Raw genomic sequence first — 18,060 nt, forward strand, 5'->3', positions numbered from 1 at the left:
GAAACTAGGCCTTAATTCTGATGCCCTCCCACCCTGTCCCCACCCCACTCCCATCTTGCCCTGTATAGAGGAAGAGAACAATAAATATGTGATGGATAAAGGAATGGAAGTAGAACTTCCTTAGATTCTACTTTCCTCTTAACCTAACCACCACTTTGTTACCTTCATCCTTATCCTGGGTTTAACCTTTCCTATTCTTCAAGTTCAGTTTCCTTTTTGGTATTACTGTATCTAAAACTCACTTTTTGTAAACGGTAGAATGAATCCCAAGAGCACTAACAACAACAGCAAAATAAAAATAATAAGACAAAAGGAGAAAAATAACAGAGAAGTAAATAAAACAGGAGATGAAAGTAGACTGATAGTCACTGTTGCTGATAAGATAAAATCAGCTTGGTTAAGACAGGGTTCTCTGAGGAAGCACACGTGAGAACATGCCACTCTTGTACCTCATTTTTGACTAGAGTTTAACCAAGTATCACTACAGAGGAATACTATTATTCAATAAAAATACATAACATACTTAATAATAGCTTAAAATTATTACAAGGTACTACGGATTGTGATATGTCCTTTTTTTTTTTTTTTTTTTTTGGCTGCACTACACGGCTTGCAGGATCTTAGTTCCCCGACCAGGGACTGAACCCGTGCCCTTGGCAGTGAGAGTGCAGTCTCAACCACCAGGCCACCAGGGAAGCCTTGAGGTGTGTTTTACGTTTAATTCTCACAGCCACCTCATCATCACCACTTTACAGGCAAGGCTAGTAAGTGTTACAGAAATGGTTTGAACCCAGGTGTGCCAGACTGCAGAAATCAAGTTTTTAACACCCTCTCAATTTGCCATTCACAAGACAACATGGAAGCTCTACACACTCAGTGTGGGCTTTCTCTTTCCTTTGACTTTCAATTTATTCATTCCACAAGTAATCGGAATTCTATATTCCAGGTATTCTGCTGTGGCAATACTGAAATTAAAAAGATCTAGGTGCTGTCCTTAAGTAGCTCATGAGATAGTTTTAACATAGGAGAAATATTATACTAGAGATGTGAACAAAGTGCTACAGGACTGATTAATTTTGTATGATCAAGAAAGGCAACATATGGTGGGAATGTAAATTGGTACAGCCACTATGGAAAACAGTCTGAAGGTTCCTTGAAAAACTAAAAATAGAGTTGCCATAGGATCCAGCAATCCCACTCCTGGGCATATATCCAGACAAAACTCTAATTTGAAAAGATACATGCACCCCAATGTTCACAGCAGCAATATTTACAATAACCAAGATATGGATGCAACCTAAATGTCCATCAACAAATGAATGGATAAAGAAGATGTGGCATATATATATATATATATATATATGCAACACACACACACACACACACACACATATATATAATAGAATATTACTCAGCCATAAAGAAAAATGAAATAATGCCATTTGCAGCAACATGGATGGACCTAGAGATTATCATACGAAGTGAAGTAAATCAGAAAGAGAAAGACAAGTATCATATGATCTCACTTATATGTGGAATCTAAAATATGATACAAATGAACATATTTACAAAACAGAAACAAACCCATAGACATAGAAAACAAAATTATGGTTACCAAAGGGGAAAGGGGGTGGAGGAGGGATAAATTAGGAGTTTGGGATTAGCAGATACAAACTACTATATATAAAATAGATAAACAACAAAGTCCTACTGTATAGCACAGGGAACTATATTCAATACCCTGTAATAAACCACAATGGAAAATAATCTGAAAAAGAAAAAAAATATATATATGTATAACAATCACTTTGCTATACACCTGAAACTAACACAACATTGTAAATCAACTATATGTCAATAAAAAATTAAGAATAAAATAAAATAAAAAAGAAACACAGGGCTTCCCTGGTGGCGCAGTGGTTGAGGATCTGCCTGCCAATGCAGGGGACACGGGTTCGAGCCCTGGTCTGGGAAGATCCCACATGCCGTGGAGCGACTAGGCCCGTGAGCCACAATTACTGAGCCTGCACGTCTGGAGCCTGTGCTCTGCAACAGGAGAGGCCGCGATAGTGAGAGGCCTGCGCACCGCGATGAAGAGTGGCCCCCGCTTGCCGCAACTGGAGAAAGCCCTCGCACAGAAATGAAGACCCAACACAGCCATAAATAAATAAATAAATAAATAAATAAATATTATTTAAAAAAAAAAAAAAAAAAAGAAACACAACATAAAAGATATAATTCTTGAGCAGAAGCTTCAAGAGTGGAAGGTGAATGGGCTCCTGGCAGAGACAACATGTAGAGTGGCACAGGCCTATGCAGAAAATCAGTGAGTACTCCTGAGGTGGCTGGAGGATAGGGTGGTCAGGGCTGGTGGCAGGAAAGGAAGGTTAGGAACAGGTTGTAAAGAACCTTGTTTGCCATGCCAGGGACTTCAGACTTTGTCCTGTAGGAAACAGAAAGTCATAAAAATTGTTAAGGTTGAGGAAGTGACACATCAGATAATGTTTCATTTTTAAGAAACTTGACTGAGTGACGATGGAAAATAGGAGAGGTATGAGAAGAGTATTTCAGAAGTGGAATTGACAGGGCTTTGTGGCAAATTACATGTGAATGGTCAGGAAGGAGTCAAGGATGACTCTGGAGGTTTAGGCATAAGGGACTAGGAAGGTGGTGATGGCATTGATAGATATAGGGAACACAAGAAGATGAGCAGGCTAGAGGAGAGGAGAGAGATTTTAGTTAGGGAGATAGGTGAATCTGAAGTACCTACAACCAGGCAGGAAAGTCCAAAGGCAGTTAATAAGAATTTCAAGCTCAGAAGAGAGTTGGGGGAAGTCATTAGTTTCCATTGTTAAGCAAGTGGACGAAATCTCAGGGAGAAGGTATAGATGGACATGTTGGTCATTAATGTACTACAACAGCTGTGGAAGGAAAAATACAGAGTGGGATGACGACCAACGAGAGAAGCAGCAGGTTATTCATAAATCATAATGGACTGGGGATTGAATGGAAACTGAGAAATTAGAGGCAATCATTCCTTGAAGCAAAACAAAAACAAAAACAAAAAAGGTGACAACAGAAGGGATTCAAATTTGAAAAAGTTATTTTAGAGACTTAAGCATACTTGTCAGGTCAAAGTATAGAATTAGGATTAGAGTAAAAGGGTGATGATACAAGACAGAGAGACGATAATTAATGAAACAGGGTAAGGGATAAATGGCGGAGAATAGAAGGAGAGAGAAAAGTTGGCCTTACAAAGGCACTGGTGCCCTCTGCCTCAGTCTGACCTCATGGAGAAAACATTTATGAAGGCTCAAGCCCTATGAGGAGCGGAAAGGAAACCACTGCAAAGCACAAAAGATAGAAATATGTATACCACTCACCAAGAAAGATAATTTTTGCCGAACACAAGTCACTAAAGTTCAGTAGGAAGGAAATGGTTATGAGGAAGGTGGGATCTGGAAAACAGGGGCATAGTGTGATAGATAGCTGAGGAGCAGGAGGGTTGAGGGAATTCATACTTCTACTTTCTTAGAAGGAGGTGACTACGTCATACGCTAAGAATGCTATGTTTGTGACTAATATTCAGATTCAGCAATACAATTACGACCAACTTGATGGGCTGATTAATGTTCAATATAAACCAAAATGCAAGTAATAACTGCTCCCTTTATATAGTATTTACAAAGCATTTATATAATTTAGTATTATATAATTGATATAAAGTACTTATATAATTTACAAAGCACTCTCACGTCACCTCATTTATTCTTTTCATATGTTGGGAGGTTTTGGCAGATGAACACTAAAGCAACTGGTCCAAAATCTCACAGCCAGAAAACAGCAGAGGCAGGAATCAAATCCAAGTCTCTTGCTTCAAAACCTGAGTTCTTGCTATGGCACCACAGCTGTCCTACCAGGCTACATGAGCTGTAACTGGGTGAGCCTAGCATGAAAGCGGCAATCATAAAATGCTTGTTTATGGTACTCTACTGGATGTTCCGGTTTATGATGAACATTAGCGAACCCCACCCTGCCCCGCCCCTGGAGCTGATATGGGATACGAGAGCACTGTTTCTCTCTCTCTCTCTCTCTCTCTCTCTCTCTCTCACACACACACACACACACACACCCCTTCATCTTTATAGTAATACTTCAGATACTATTTTTAAAACTAACCATATTATTGTCTTTTAAAGTATAATTTATTTATTTAAACAGGTAAAACATACATACGGTTCTAAAGTCAGGAAGTATAAAAAGGTATACAGTAAAAAACCTCCCACTTAACTATCTACTTAGTTTCCTAATCCCCCAGGTTACCACTGTCACTGTTCTCGGCAAATCCTTTTAAAGTTTCCTTATGCATATACAAGCAAATACAAATATATATTCTCATTCCCCTTGTCCACACAAATGGTAGCACAATAAATGCACTGTCCTGTACTTTGCTTTCTTTTTTGAACTATGTATCTTAGAGAGTTTTTTACACATCAGTAAAGAATATCCTTATTCTCTAAAAAAAAATTTTTTTTTAGCCAGCTGTAGAGTCAGTATATGAATATATCATAATTTACTAGGCCAATCCCATAATGATGGACATTAAACTTGTTTCCAACTTTTTGCCGTTCCAAACACTGCTGCAATGAATGCCTCCTGTAAGTTACTTCACGTGTATGGGGCCATATTTGCAGGATAAATTCCCTGAAGTAAAAGTACGGGGTCAAAGTATACATGCATTTGAAATCCTGATCTATATTGCCAAATAGCCCTCTTTATGGGTTGTACCAGTTTAAAGTCTAAGCAATGCAGGAGAGTGCCTGTTTCAACAAGCCCTTGTCAACATAGTAAGCCATGAGAGGCCTGAATTTATACCAGTCTGATAGGTATTAAAATATGGGATCTCAGTGTAATTTTAACTTTTACGTCTCTTATTATTAGAAAAGATGAGTTTTTTTTTTTTTTAATGAACTAAGTATTCATATCCTTTATCATCTTTCTATTTGGCTTATGGTACTTTGTTTTAGTTAAAACTTATTAATTTAAAAAAGTGAATGCCAGCTATGTACAAGGACATAGCAGTCAACAAGACTGCCCTCATGAAATGATTTCAAGCAGGGGAAGACAGATAATAAACAAAATAATTACAGATTGGAATAGTACTATAATAGGGTGATGTGATAAATACATAGAATGGGACTACTTTCAAGTAATGTGACCAGAGAATATCTTTCTGAGGAAGTGACATTTGAGCTGAGACCTGAAGGATGAAAAGATGTGAAAGGGCTTTGGTACTGTAAAGGATTAACTCAGCAGGTCAGGGGTGTCCAAACCCTGCACACACCAAAGAAAGATCTGGTCTGCTTCCTAGGAGATAACCTCTAAGCCTTTGGAATAGGCTGCCTGTTAAGAGTGTTTCTGTTTACATGAGGCCTTGGGTCACATTGTTAACAATGTGATCCACGGTGAGAGTCTTGGGCCACATGGTATCTGCTTGACCTTAGGAGGGGCTACAGAACTATGTTCAGACATGTCTACATGACCAACCCCCAATAAAACTCCTGGACACCAAGGCTCAAGTATGCTTCCCTGGTGAGCAATACTCCGTGCATGTTGTCTCACACTGTTCCTGGGAGAATTAAGCACCGTTCGCATGACTCCATTGGGAGAGGACAACTGGAAGCTTGGGCCTGGTGTCTCCTGGATCCTTCTTGCCCTTTGTGCCTTTTTCTGTAGCTAACTTTAATCTTTGCCTTTTCACTATAATGAACTGTAACAATGAGTATAATGGCTTTTCTGAGATCTGTGGGTCCTTCTACTACCTAATCACTGAACCTGAGCATGGTCTTGAGGAACCCCAAATATATGTGTACACTGAAAACTCTAAAATATTGCTAAGAGAAATTAAAGATCAAAAGCAAAAATAGACAAATGGGACTACATCAAACTTTAAAACTTCTGTGCATCAAAGAAACAATCAACAGAGTAAAAAGGCAACCACAGAATGGAAGAAAATGTTTGCAAATTACATACCTGATAATAAGTTAATATCCAGAATATACAAAGAACTCCTAAAATTTAACAACAAAGAAACAAATAATCTGATTTTAAAATGGCAAAAGACTTGAATAGACGTTTCTCTGAAGAATATATACAAACAGCCAACAAGCATAAGAAAAGATGCTCAATATCACTATTCATCAGAGAAATTCACATGAAAACTAAAATGAGATATCTTATATGCATTAGGATGGCTACTATCAAAAAACCAGAAAATAACAAGTATTAGCAAGGGTGCAGAGAAATTGAAGCCCTGTTGGCGGGAATGTAAAATGGTACAGCCGCTATAGGAAATAGTATACAGGTTCCTCAAAAAAATTAAGAACAGAATTGTCATATGATTCAGCAACCCCACTTCTAGGTACATATCCAAAAAAATTAAAAGCAGTATCTCAAAGAGATATTTGTGCACCCATGATCACTGCAGCATTATTCACAAGAGCCAGGAGACAGAAGAAACTCAAATGTCTATCAATAGACACATAAAGGAAATGTGATACATATGTACAATGGAATATTATTCAGCCTTAAAAGAGAAGGAAATCGTGTCACTTGCTAAAACATGGATGAATCTTGAGGACATTATACTGTGAAATAAGCAAGTCACAAAAAGACAAATACTGCATGATTCCACTTATATGAAGTATCTAAAGTAGTCTAACTCAAAAAAAAGTATAACTGTGGTTGCTAGGGGCTGTGGGGATGGGGAAATAGGGAGTTGTTCAATAGGTGCAGAGTATCAGTTTTGCAAGTTGAAAAAGCTCTAGAAATCTACTGTGCCACAATGTGAATATAGTTAACACTACTGATGTACACTTAAAAATGGTTAAGATGGTAAATTTTAAAATTTATGTCATGTCATTTATCACAATTAAAAAAATTTTTTTAAAGACCTCAATATTTGATAAATGTAGAGCTATACTGTGTATTCATGGATTGAAAGACTCAATATTGTTAACGTGTCAATTCTACCAACACCACCCCCCCACCCCACTGCCGAGTGATCTGAAGGTTCAATGCAACCTCAACTGGCTTTTCTGTAGAAATGTTTATTAAGTTAATATGGAAATAAAGGACCTAGGATATCCAAAACAACTTTGAAAGTAGGAGAACTAATGCCACAAGACTTCTTATACAGTTATGGTTATCAAAAAATGTAATACTGGCACAAATAGACAAAACAGAGAGCCCAGAAACCAGCCTGACACATATGGACAGCTGATTTTTCCCAAAGGTGCAAAGGCAATTTAGTGGAGAAAGGATAGTCTTTTTCAACAAATGACGCTGAAACAACTGGATATCCAAATGGAGAAAACTGAACTGTGATCCATACCTCATACCATATACAAAAAATTATACTTAAAATACAGACCTAAATGTAACACCTAAAACTACAGTTTCCAGAAGAAAGTAATGTAAGAAAAAACTTTTGAGAACTTGAGTTAAGCAAGATTTCTCAGGTATGACATAAAGAAAAAAAAATCCACAAAAGGAAAAATAGATAAAAGGGACTTTATCAATATTTCAACTGATCTATTTCTGCTCTTTAAAAAACACTGTTAAGAAAATAAAAAGACAAGCCATAGACAGGGAGAAAATGTTTGCAAATCATATATATCATAGAGAACTTGTATCTGGAATATATAAAGAACTCTCAAAACTCAATAAAACAACCCCCTCCAAAAAAACAAGAAAGAAAAAGAAAACAAACAACCCAATTTAAAAATTGAGTAAGAGATTTGAACAGATACTTCACCAAAGATATTAGGATGACAAGCACAAGAAGAGATACTTAACATAATTATTCAGAGAAATGTAAATTAAAACCACAATGATATTAGTATCCACCCACTAGAATGGCTGAGAAACTGAAAAGACTGACTGTACCAAGGGCTGATGAGGATGTGGAGGAACTGGAACTCTCATATGCTGCTGGTGCAAAATTATACAACCAATTTGCAAAACTGTTTGACAGTATCTTAAAAAACTAAATATATACCTTCTACATTGGATCATGTTCTACTCTTAGGTATTTACTCAAAATAAATGAAAGAATTATGTCTATTCAAAGATCTGTACACAAACATCCACAACAGTCTTATTTGTAATAACCCAAAACCAGAAACAATGCAAATACCCATGAACAAGTGAAGGGATAAAAAAAACAAAACAAACAAAAAAACCTGTGGTATATCTATATAACGGAATACAACACAGCAATAAAAAGGAACTACTGCCACATGCTATAAGACTGATGAATCTTGACTAGAAGGAGTTATACTGAATGAAAAAGCCTTTCAAAAGAGTATGTACCGTATGATTTCATTTATATAAAATTCTACGAAATGAAAACTAGAATACAGTGACAAAAATCTGATCAGTGGGGCTTCCCTGGTGGCGCAGTGGTTGAGAATCTGCCTGCCAATGCAGGGGACACGGGCTCGAGCCCTGGTCTGGGAAGATCCCACATGCCACGGAGCAACTGGGCCCGTGAGCCACAATTACTGAGCCTGCGCGTCTGGAGCCTGTGCTCCTCAACAAGAGAGGCCGCGATGGTGAGAGGCCCGCGCACCGCGATGAAGAGTGGTCCCCACTTGCCGCAACTAGAGAAAGCCCTCACACAGAAACGAAGACTCAACACAGTCATAAATAAATAAATAAAAAAGAACGTGAATTTCTAAAAAAAAAAAAAAAAAAAAAAAAAAAAAAAATCTGATCAGTGGTTCCCTGGGAATAGACAGCAGTTGGGGAGGGACAGGAGGGAGAGATTACAATGAAGCGTGAGGAAACTTTTAGGTGTAATGGTTATGTTCATTATTGTGACTGTGGTGGTGGTTTCCAGGGTACAAATATATGTCAAAACTGATCAAAGTGTATACTTTAAATACGTGCAGTTCACTGTGTGACAATTATACTTCAATAAAGCTGTTTTTTAAAAAGTGTTTTTCTAGGGACTTCCCTGGTGGTCCAGTGGGTAGGACTCCATGCTCCCAGTGCAGGGGAGCCCGGGTTTGATCCCCAGTCGGGGAACTAGATCCTGCATGCATGCTGCAACTAAGAGTCTGCATGCCGCAACTAAGAAGTCCTCATGCCGCAACTAGGAGTCCTCATGCCGCAACTAGGAGTCCTCATGCCACAACTAAGAAGAAGTCCACGTGCCGCAACTAAAAGTCCACACATCATAACTAAAGGATCCTGCATGCTGCAGCTAGGACCCAGTGCAGCCAAAATATATATATATTCATTCATTCATTCATTCATTTATTTATGGCTGCACTGGGTCTTGGTTGCTGCGCGTGGGCTTTCTCTAGTTGCAGCGAGCGGGGGCTACTCTTCGTTGTGGTGTGAGGGCTTCTCATTGCTGTGGCTTCTCTTGTTGTGGAGCAAGGGCTCTAGGGGCGCAGGATTCAGTAGTTGTGGCACACGGGCTCAGTAGTTGTGGCTCGCGGGCTCTAGAGCGCAGGCTCAGTAGTTGTGGTGAACGGGCTTAGTTGCTCTGCAGCATGTGGGATCTTCTTGGACCAGGGCTTGAACCCGTGTCCCCTGCACTGGCAGGCGGATTCTTAACCACTGCGCCACCAGGGAAGTCCCTAAATAAATAAATATTTTTTTAAAAAAGTGAATGTTTAAGAAAAAAGTGTTTTTCGCAAAGAGGTGTGTAGAGCCTTTGAAAACTGTCACATTAGGAAGGTGACACTAGAACTACTGAGGGATTTCCAAAATGAAAAATCTTGGCTAAATATTAGAATGATGACTTAGCATTATTTTTAAGGCTAATTAGAAACAAACTTTTTACTATGGAAACAGTTAAAGCAAATACTGCCAGAAGTGTATAATGAAGCCCCACGTGCACTTTACCAGCTTCAATTATTGTCATCTCATGGTTAATCTTATTCCGTTTGTTTTCCCACCCACTTTGCCCCCAGTATTATTTTGAGGCAAACTCGGATGTATCATTTCCTTCATAAATATTTTAGTATATATTTCTAAAAGATAAGAACATAAAGGTCTCTTTGTGTGTGTGGCTTAGTAGCTCATTTCTTTCTTAATTAAAAAAAAAAAAAACTTTATTTTTTAGAGCAGTTTTAGGTTCACGGCAAAACTTGGCAGAAAGTACGAAGAGTTCCCATACACCCTACACCCCTTGCCCCACAGGGCCTTCCCCCATCAACATCCTACACTAAAGTGGTACATTTTACAATCAACAAATCTACACTGACACCTCATTATCACCCAAAGTCCATAGTTAGCTTTAGGGTTCACTCTTGGTATTGTACATTATGTGGGTTTTGAAGACTGCATAATAAATGCATCTACCATAGTACCATATAGAATAATTCCACTGTCCTAAAAATCCTCTGTTCTCTGCCTATTGATCCCTCACCTTCCCCCTATGCTCTGGCCACCAAGGATCTTTTTACAGCCTGCACAGTTCTGCCCTTAAAGGCTATTTTTAAGATTCAGAAAAACCAGTGTTGTAGCCATTATAAATGATTTCACTTCAGTGGCAGAGGAAGGTTTATTCACTGTATAAATGTTGTAAGTTTCAGGGAGGGCAGGGTCCTATGGGAAGTGGCCAGCATGTGGGAAGTGAGTTCCTATGAAGCCACATTCCCCAGAGCTCCTACACCATTACGTCAGAGGCTTCATTTTAATTCTTTCTCCTTTCTCTCACTTCAGAACATGATGCGAGTACAGGTCGAGCCACTAAAGCATGTGGACCCTCAGGCAGGGATAGTTCTCAGGCAGCAAAAATTGTGGAGGTATTTTCAATAGAGCATAGGGCTTGCCCATTTTTTTTTTAAACCTTGTTTTCTGCCTGCCTGCCCCTGGTTTTTAGTTTTATTTCTGTAGTTAAAAGAAATATTATAAACAAAAGTTTATAAACATTTTTAGAAGTTTTAAAAAGTGTTATCAACTTGTGTTTATAACATAGAAACTAAGTGTCCTCCCTAATCTCTGTTCCACAATATGAACATGGTAAGCAATCTGATGTACTTTCAGATACTTTTAAAGCCGTGTTCTGCAATTTGCTTTTGTTACTTAATGATATGTCAGATACCTTTCTATACCAACACTTGTAAATATACCTCAACTTAAACACTACAGTAACGGCACAGTAATAATGACAATTATGATAATAATTGCTAAGATTTATTGACTATGTATGTGCAAGACACTCTAAGCACTTCAGATGAGTTGTCTCATTTAATCCTAATAAAACTCTGAGTTTATTAATATTCTAAACTTCATTAACAGATAAAGAAATAGACGCTCAGAGAGATCAGATAGTGTGCCAAAGATCCCAGAGCTAAGAAGTTCTAGAGCAGAGATTCTAATTTGGACAGTTTAGCCCAAAGATCGTACTATTCGCCATTACCTTATACCACTGACTGGGTAAACCATAAGAAAAGACTGATGTTATCTCCAAATTCTCACTGTTACAAACAATGTTGCAATAAATATTCTTGTCTATATTTCCTGGCACTCTTATGGAAATGTTTTTATAGGACAAGTTTCTAGAAGTGGAAATGCCAGGTCACAAGGCATATGCCTTTTTAGATTTAATTGCCAAATTATCTCCAAAAGGCATGTATATGTAGTGGACTCACTTGAAAACTTGCCTCCAAATAAACACAAATTTAACTCCTGTGAACATCAAACGACAATGCCTATTTCCCCACACTTTTAGTAGCAATGGGGATCAAGCCTTGCTCACTGATAGAAATGAAAACCTTTCATTTTTCACCTATGTCTCATTACTAGTAAGGTTGATCAACTAGTCTTTTCATATATTTATTACCATGTATATTTCTTCTTCCTCCTCCATATACATATATTGCTCATATCCTTTGGTAATATTGTTTATGAGTTGTTTATGTCCCTTTTGGCTTCATAAGAATTCTTTGTATATTAAGATATATCTGTCATTAGGCATTATAAGCCTTTGCCCAGTTTGTTTTTTGACTTTGTTCATGGCAGTTTTGCCACATTTAATTTTATAATTTTGTATTGCTGAATATGAACTTAGATGATTTTATAAGGAAAACAACTCATTTTTACATCTCAAATTCTAGTGTTTTTCAACATACACACATAGGTACATAGTTACAGTGAACATTCACAAATATTGCATCCTACTTTTTTCATCGAATATTATTTCATGTATACATTCCCATGTAGTAAGTCCCATGTAAAAATTAACACTGTATTCCATTATGTTGATATAAATATATCTGCATATTATTTACTTACTTAAAGATGGATATTTATTTATAAGAAAAACTATCAATCTTATAAGACTTTATACATATTGTTTGGATTTCCACAAATAGAAATGTGAGGCTCCTAAGCCCTGCACTGTAGGAAAAACTAGAAGAGGAGCTTAACTGAAGAACTGGCAAGTTATGTGGAAACTTGAAAATATTTATTAATCATACGCAATATGTTTCCAACAGCAAGCAGAATTCCATCCAGCACCTGCCCAAGCTTTGTGATTGCCCAGAGTTAGAGCTTTAACCATCACTCTGTCATCAAGGAAGGTTGTCATTTCCCTGAACAGTTGATATAACTGGTGAGAGATAATATTTAACATTTATGGTGCTGTTGTGTTAGGCTTGAACCTAGAGTTGTTTTTTTTTTTAACAAACTATGAAGATCTGTGCCAAAGATTTCTGACTTTACTCTCATGCAAAAACAAGCATGTTCCTCTGCAGGTCACCAAGATTTTACGTTCTTCTTTCTCCTTATTTCATTTTGGCATAAATGGGAAAACAAATTCATTACCATAAACAGTACAGTAACACCATCATCCAAAGGCTGATTGAGCCCGTGGACCCGATTCAGCTTAAATTTAGATGGCTCCTTTCATTTATTTTTTTTCCCCTCAAGGTCCCAAGTACTTAATCACCACTTTCAACAGCTTATAGGTTTGCATTCTATTTAATTTTATACGATTTCTCACACTTTAAAAAAGTGACCCACTATCATCTAGAAAATGAGGGGGTTAGTTCTGCCAGTTTATGATTTGCTAGTAACTTAATAAAGTTCTCTGCATTTAATATTTTGAATTCAGAAAAGATACTGCAGATGACCTTCTTTTATAAAGACCAGACACATTTTAATGTTGTAAATTTAGCAGCTGAAGGTAACGATTTACATGTCTTCTTCAGCAATTGCTTTACATAGAGAATTATTATTGACCTTTCAATGGATTACTACTTTAAGGCTTCTTTTTTAGCTAGCAAATGACTGATTTTTTTCTATTCTAAATCAAAAAGGCTGTTGACAATTTATTTCCTTAAGGACTAGAAAATTTGGGTCAGAATAAACTAATATGAATTAAAACACTGAGTATTCAATTTATAAATCTAATTGTTTTTCTCTAATGTCACTTTCCCTTTAATTCTTTATTCAAATATAGTGGTTCTCAAATTATGGCCCCTGGACCAGAAGCACTGGCATGATCTGGGAATTGGTCAGAAATGCAAATTCTCTGGCCCCATCCCAGGCCTACAAAATCAGGAATTCTGGATTTGGGGCCAGAGAATTTGTACTAACAATTCTTCCAGGGATTCCAATGCACACTAAGGTTTGAAAGTCACTGCTGTAACATACATTTTATAAGGCTTAATTAACAATATAAATGAATTTTAGACTTACTTCAAAAAAATCACTTCTTTGTATCTTAGAAAAGCAAAAAGGTCTCAGCTAATCCACATAAAAGTTGTAAGTCTACATCAAATCAAAACATGAACTCTACCCATCAAAATTTTGTACCAGAAAATAAAACTTTACAAATTAATAGGTAGAGTAAAAGTAAACCAAAGGATGATGACAGATCACAAACTAGAAAAAGGCCCAGATAATGTTCTTCTTAGAGCTACTTTAATATCTTACCTGCAAAATACATTTAGAAAACAAAGAACTTCCGTTATTTTACAACTTATAAGCTTTGCCCTTTGTCAGAAAGAGTTGTCATTAGTTAGTCGACCTTCCAGTCTCCAGTCCCTATAGACATAGCCAACCAACAGCAAAAACAAACATGAAGTCCATGCTAGCTTCTAGTTAGAGGTGGTGGGTAAACTAATGGAAAGTAGTAAAATTTTTGGTTGAATGCCATCTTAAGGAATCAGGACACGCACTCTTGAGGGAGAAATAAATAAAATGGATTCTCCACTTGGTTCTTGTGACATGCCAATGTTTGACAGCTGTTCTACATAAAAACTGGAGCTCTGCCCCACATGGTGACAGCAGTGCAGATAATGACACGGTGGCAACAGCAGTGATGTGAGATGGCTAAGGAAGTGTGTCCAGAGCACAGGGAGCCCAGAGCACCCTCTCACATGAAAGATGAAGTCCTTAAGCAACTGATAAGATTCACTTCAGACTTTTATTTGCAGATAGAAAATTTAAAATTTTCTCTTGCTAATGTGAGAAAAAAACAAAAGCCGCTTTGCTCCTTTGCAGGGAGATTTGTATTGAACTGGTTTAGAGATACTGGGTGATCAATAAACTCTAAAGTCAGCTCAGAAACATGAACGAAGTTCTGCCTTTCGGGATTTTACAGCCTAGATGGGGTCAACAACTATAAAAAAGTAAAAAATTCTAAAAAGTGAAAAGGTGAAAACGACGTAACTCCTCTCATCTGTTATTAGCAGGAATTAAGATTTTTATATGAGCTAGTTTTCTAGAAAATGAAAGCTTGCTTAAGGTGTAAGTCCAAAAACACGATATTTTTAATGAAAAGTTTCTATAGTGCACTGTAAACATTTCAGTCTTTTAAAATGGAGACTGACAAACACAACTGAAGCTTTTATCAAGGGCATAATATAAACTCCAATTACCAAGACCCCAGGCTATCATGCTTTTTTAGTTTCTTTTACATCAACTGCTCTAATTCCTCCACTACTGTTAGTCAGTCATCATGGACACCTTGAATGCTTCTCCCCTTTCCACAGATATTCCCCAGGTAGCATACTGTCCTTTTGTGACCTTTCTTTACATTCAAAAAATTTCCCCTTTAAAAATACCTGTCTTTTTAAATTATGAGATAACTATACTATAGAACATGTGGAAAAAAATAAAAGGGGAAAATCACCAAAATCACCCATCTTTTCCTTGTCAGACTTTTCTGGTAGGGGTGTAAAACAATAACTGGAACAGTTGAACATTAGCTGGACTACACAGCAGTTTCCAGTATAGTTTACTTCAGTTCAGTCTGTCTTTATAGGATATGGAAAAGTATTTTTTGTATTCAGGGCTGCTGAATATCTTTCTTAATCTATTTTTAATTGAAAAAAAACCAAATAATTTTCATTTTTAAAAGGAAAGGATAGTTCACCTACTTAAAACATTTAAACTAGGCACCATCAACAAACTGAAGTCACAGATGGGAGAAAATATTTGAAAAGCATATAGCTAACATGAGATTAGCATCTCTCCTCCCTCCAAAAATATACTTCTACAAAATCAGTAAGAAAAAGACAAATAACCAATTGAAAAATGGGCAAAGATCATGAACAGGCTATTCACAAAAGAGGAAATGCAAATGGCCAATAAGAAAAAAAAAAAAGCTCAACTTTATTAGAAATTTGGGAAATACAATTAAAATAACATAAGATAACGTTTCAAGCCCATCCAACCGGGCTTCCCTAGTGGCGCAGTGGTTAAGAATCCACCTGCCAACGCAGGGGACACCGGTTCGAGCCCTGGTCCGGGAAGATCCCACATGCCGTGGAACAACTAAACCCATGCACCACAACTACTGAGCCTGCACTCTAGAGCCCGTGAGCCACAACTACTGAGCCCCTGTGCCACAACTACTGAAGCCTGCACGCCTAGAGCCCGTGCTCTGCAACGAGAAGCCACCGCAATAGGCTGCGCACCTCAACAAAGAGTAGCCCCCACTCTCCGCAACTAGAGAAAGCCCACATGCAGCAACGAAGACCCAATGCAGCCAAAAATAAATACATAAATACATAAATAAATTTATTTAAAAAAAAACCCATCCAACCGACACATAATAAGTCAGACAATATCAAGAACTGGCAAGGATGTAAAAGAATGCAAACAGCCATACACTCTTGATGTGTAACCACTTTGGAGAGCATACTGGCAATCTCAAATATAGTTTAAGATCATTATACCCAATCGCAGCAATGATCCTTGAGAAACTCACACATGTGCAGAAGGATTCATGAATTAGAATGTCACTGCAACACTGTCGGTTACTGTGAAAATGGGAAACTACCAAATATTTACAAACAGGAGAATAGATCATTTTAATATATTCACAAAATAAAATGAATGAACTAGAGATACATGCACCTATATATAAATTCCCAAAACATGTGTCTTCTGCAGCATACACCTACATATATAAATTTCAAAAATGTGGGAAGGCCTTCCCTGGTGGCACAGTGGTTAAGAATCTGCCTGCCAATGCAGGGGACACAGGTTCAAACCCTGGTCTGGGAAGATCCCACGTGCTGTGGAGCACCTAAGCCCGTGCACCACAACTGCTGAGCCTGTGCTCTAGAGCCCGCGAGCCACAGCTACTGAGCCCGCGTGCCACAACTACTGAAGCCTGCACGCCTAGAGCCCGTGCTCCACAAGAAGAGAAGCCACCAAAATGAGAAGCCAGCGCACCGCAATGAAGAGTAGCCCCTGCTCACCACAACTAGAGAAAGTCCACGTGCAGCAACGAAGACCCAACACAGCCAGAAATAAAATTAATTAATTTAAAAAAAAGTGGGAACTTTCTTCTACAACTTTTATACACACACACTCTATATAAAGTTTTAAAACATGCAAAGTAATATTATATAATATCCAATATTGTTTATGTTCATAAATATTTATAGTAAGCATGACAAACTCCAAATTCAGGATAGTAACTACTATCCTGGGAGAAGAAGGGGAATGTGGGAGAGGTGCTTCAATTTTATCTGTAATTTCTTTTTGTTGTATAACTAGACTATCTTTCCAAATTAAATGCAAAATTTTGTCGTTTGGTTACGATTTCATTTAGTGTACAATCAACATATAACAGGAATAGAAAAAACTTAGTAAAAAAAGTACACACAGCAAATAAGACAATATGTTATACAGTAGAGTTCCCTGTGCTATATATATAACTGTATAGCACCGGGAACTCTGCTCAGTATTTTGTAATAACCTAAATGGGAAAAGAATTTGAAAAAGAAGAAATACATGTATATGCATAACTGAATCACTTTGCCGTACACCTGAAACTAACACAACATTGTTAATCAACTATATTCCAATATAAAATAAAAGTTAAAAAAAAAAAAAAGGAAGAAATCAGAATGATGATTGTCTGTGGTGGGCAGGAACTGACTATAATGGGCCACAAAAGTACTTTCTGAGGTAATGTAAATGTTTTATAACTCGATTGTCATATTGGTTACACAGGTATACGTATTTTTAAAAATCCATTGAATTATACATTTCGGATCTACATATTTCACTATTTATAAATTTCAGCTCAACAATAAAATGATGCAAGTAAAGAAAAGACAACATGTTAAAGTGTAATAAAGCTGGGTGGCAGGTACACGGGTGCTCATTATATTATTTGCCGTATTTTCTCTACATGCTTAAAATATTATGTAATACAAATTTAAGACATAAATATTTGGATTAAAAGAAGCCCACTAATTTTCAGCTCTCTGACTAATCTCATAAACTTCAAATCCCTTCACTGTGAATGAGATTATCTATAGCAGCCTACAAAAGGAAAACCTATTTTCTAGGCTAAGGCTGCCCTCACTGTGTCTGCTAAGGGTTGAAGAATAAAGCCACAGGCAACATTTGACCTTTGGAAAGAGAAAAATGCTTTAAATGTTATCTTCTACTGAACACTAACAATATATCATGTAACAATACTTGAAGTTACACAAGAAAAGTCATCTAATTGAGTAAGATTTGGTTAATCAGATCCAAAATGGTTTCAATTTCATTATACTTCTTACAGGG

At 37.2% G+C, this 18,060-nt stretch overlaps 1 protein-coding gene across 8 annotated transcripts in view; it reads right to left on the reverse strand.

The window, feature by feature from the left end:
• PSEN1 (presenilin 1) overlaps nucleotides 1-18,060 on the reverse strand; it is an 83,096-nt gene that overhangs the window by 49,545 nt on the left and 15,491 nt on the right. The window lies entirely within an intron of this gene.

The sequence above is a fragment of the Balaenoptera physalus genome (assembly GCF_965194825.1).
Source record: "Balaenoptera physalus genome assembly, chromosome: 2".
Classification (NCBI taxonomy): Eukaryota; Metazoa; Chordata; class Mammalia; order Artiodactyla; family Balaenopteridae; genus Balaenoptera; species Balaenoptera physalus.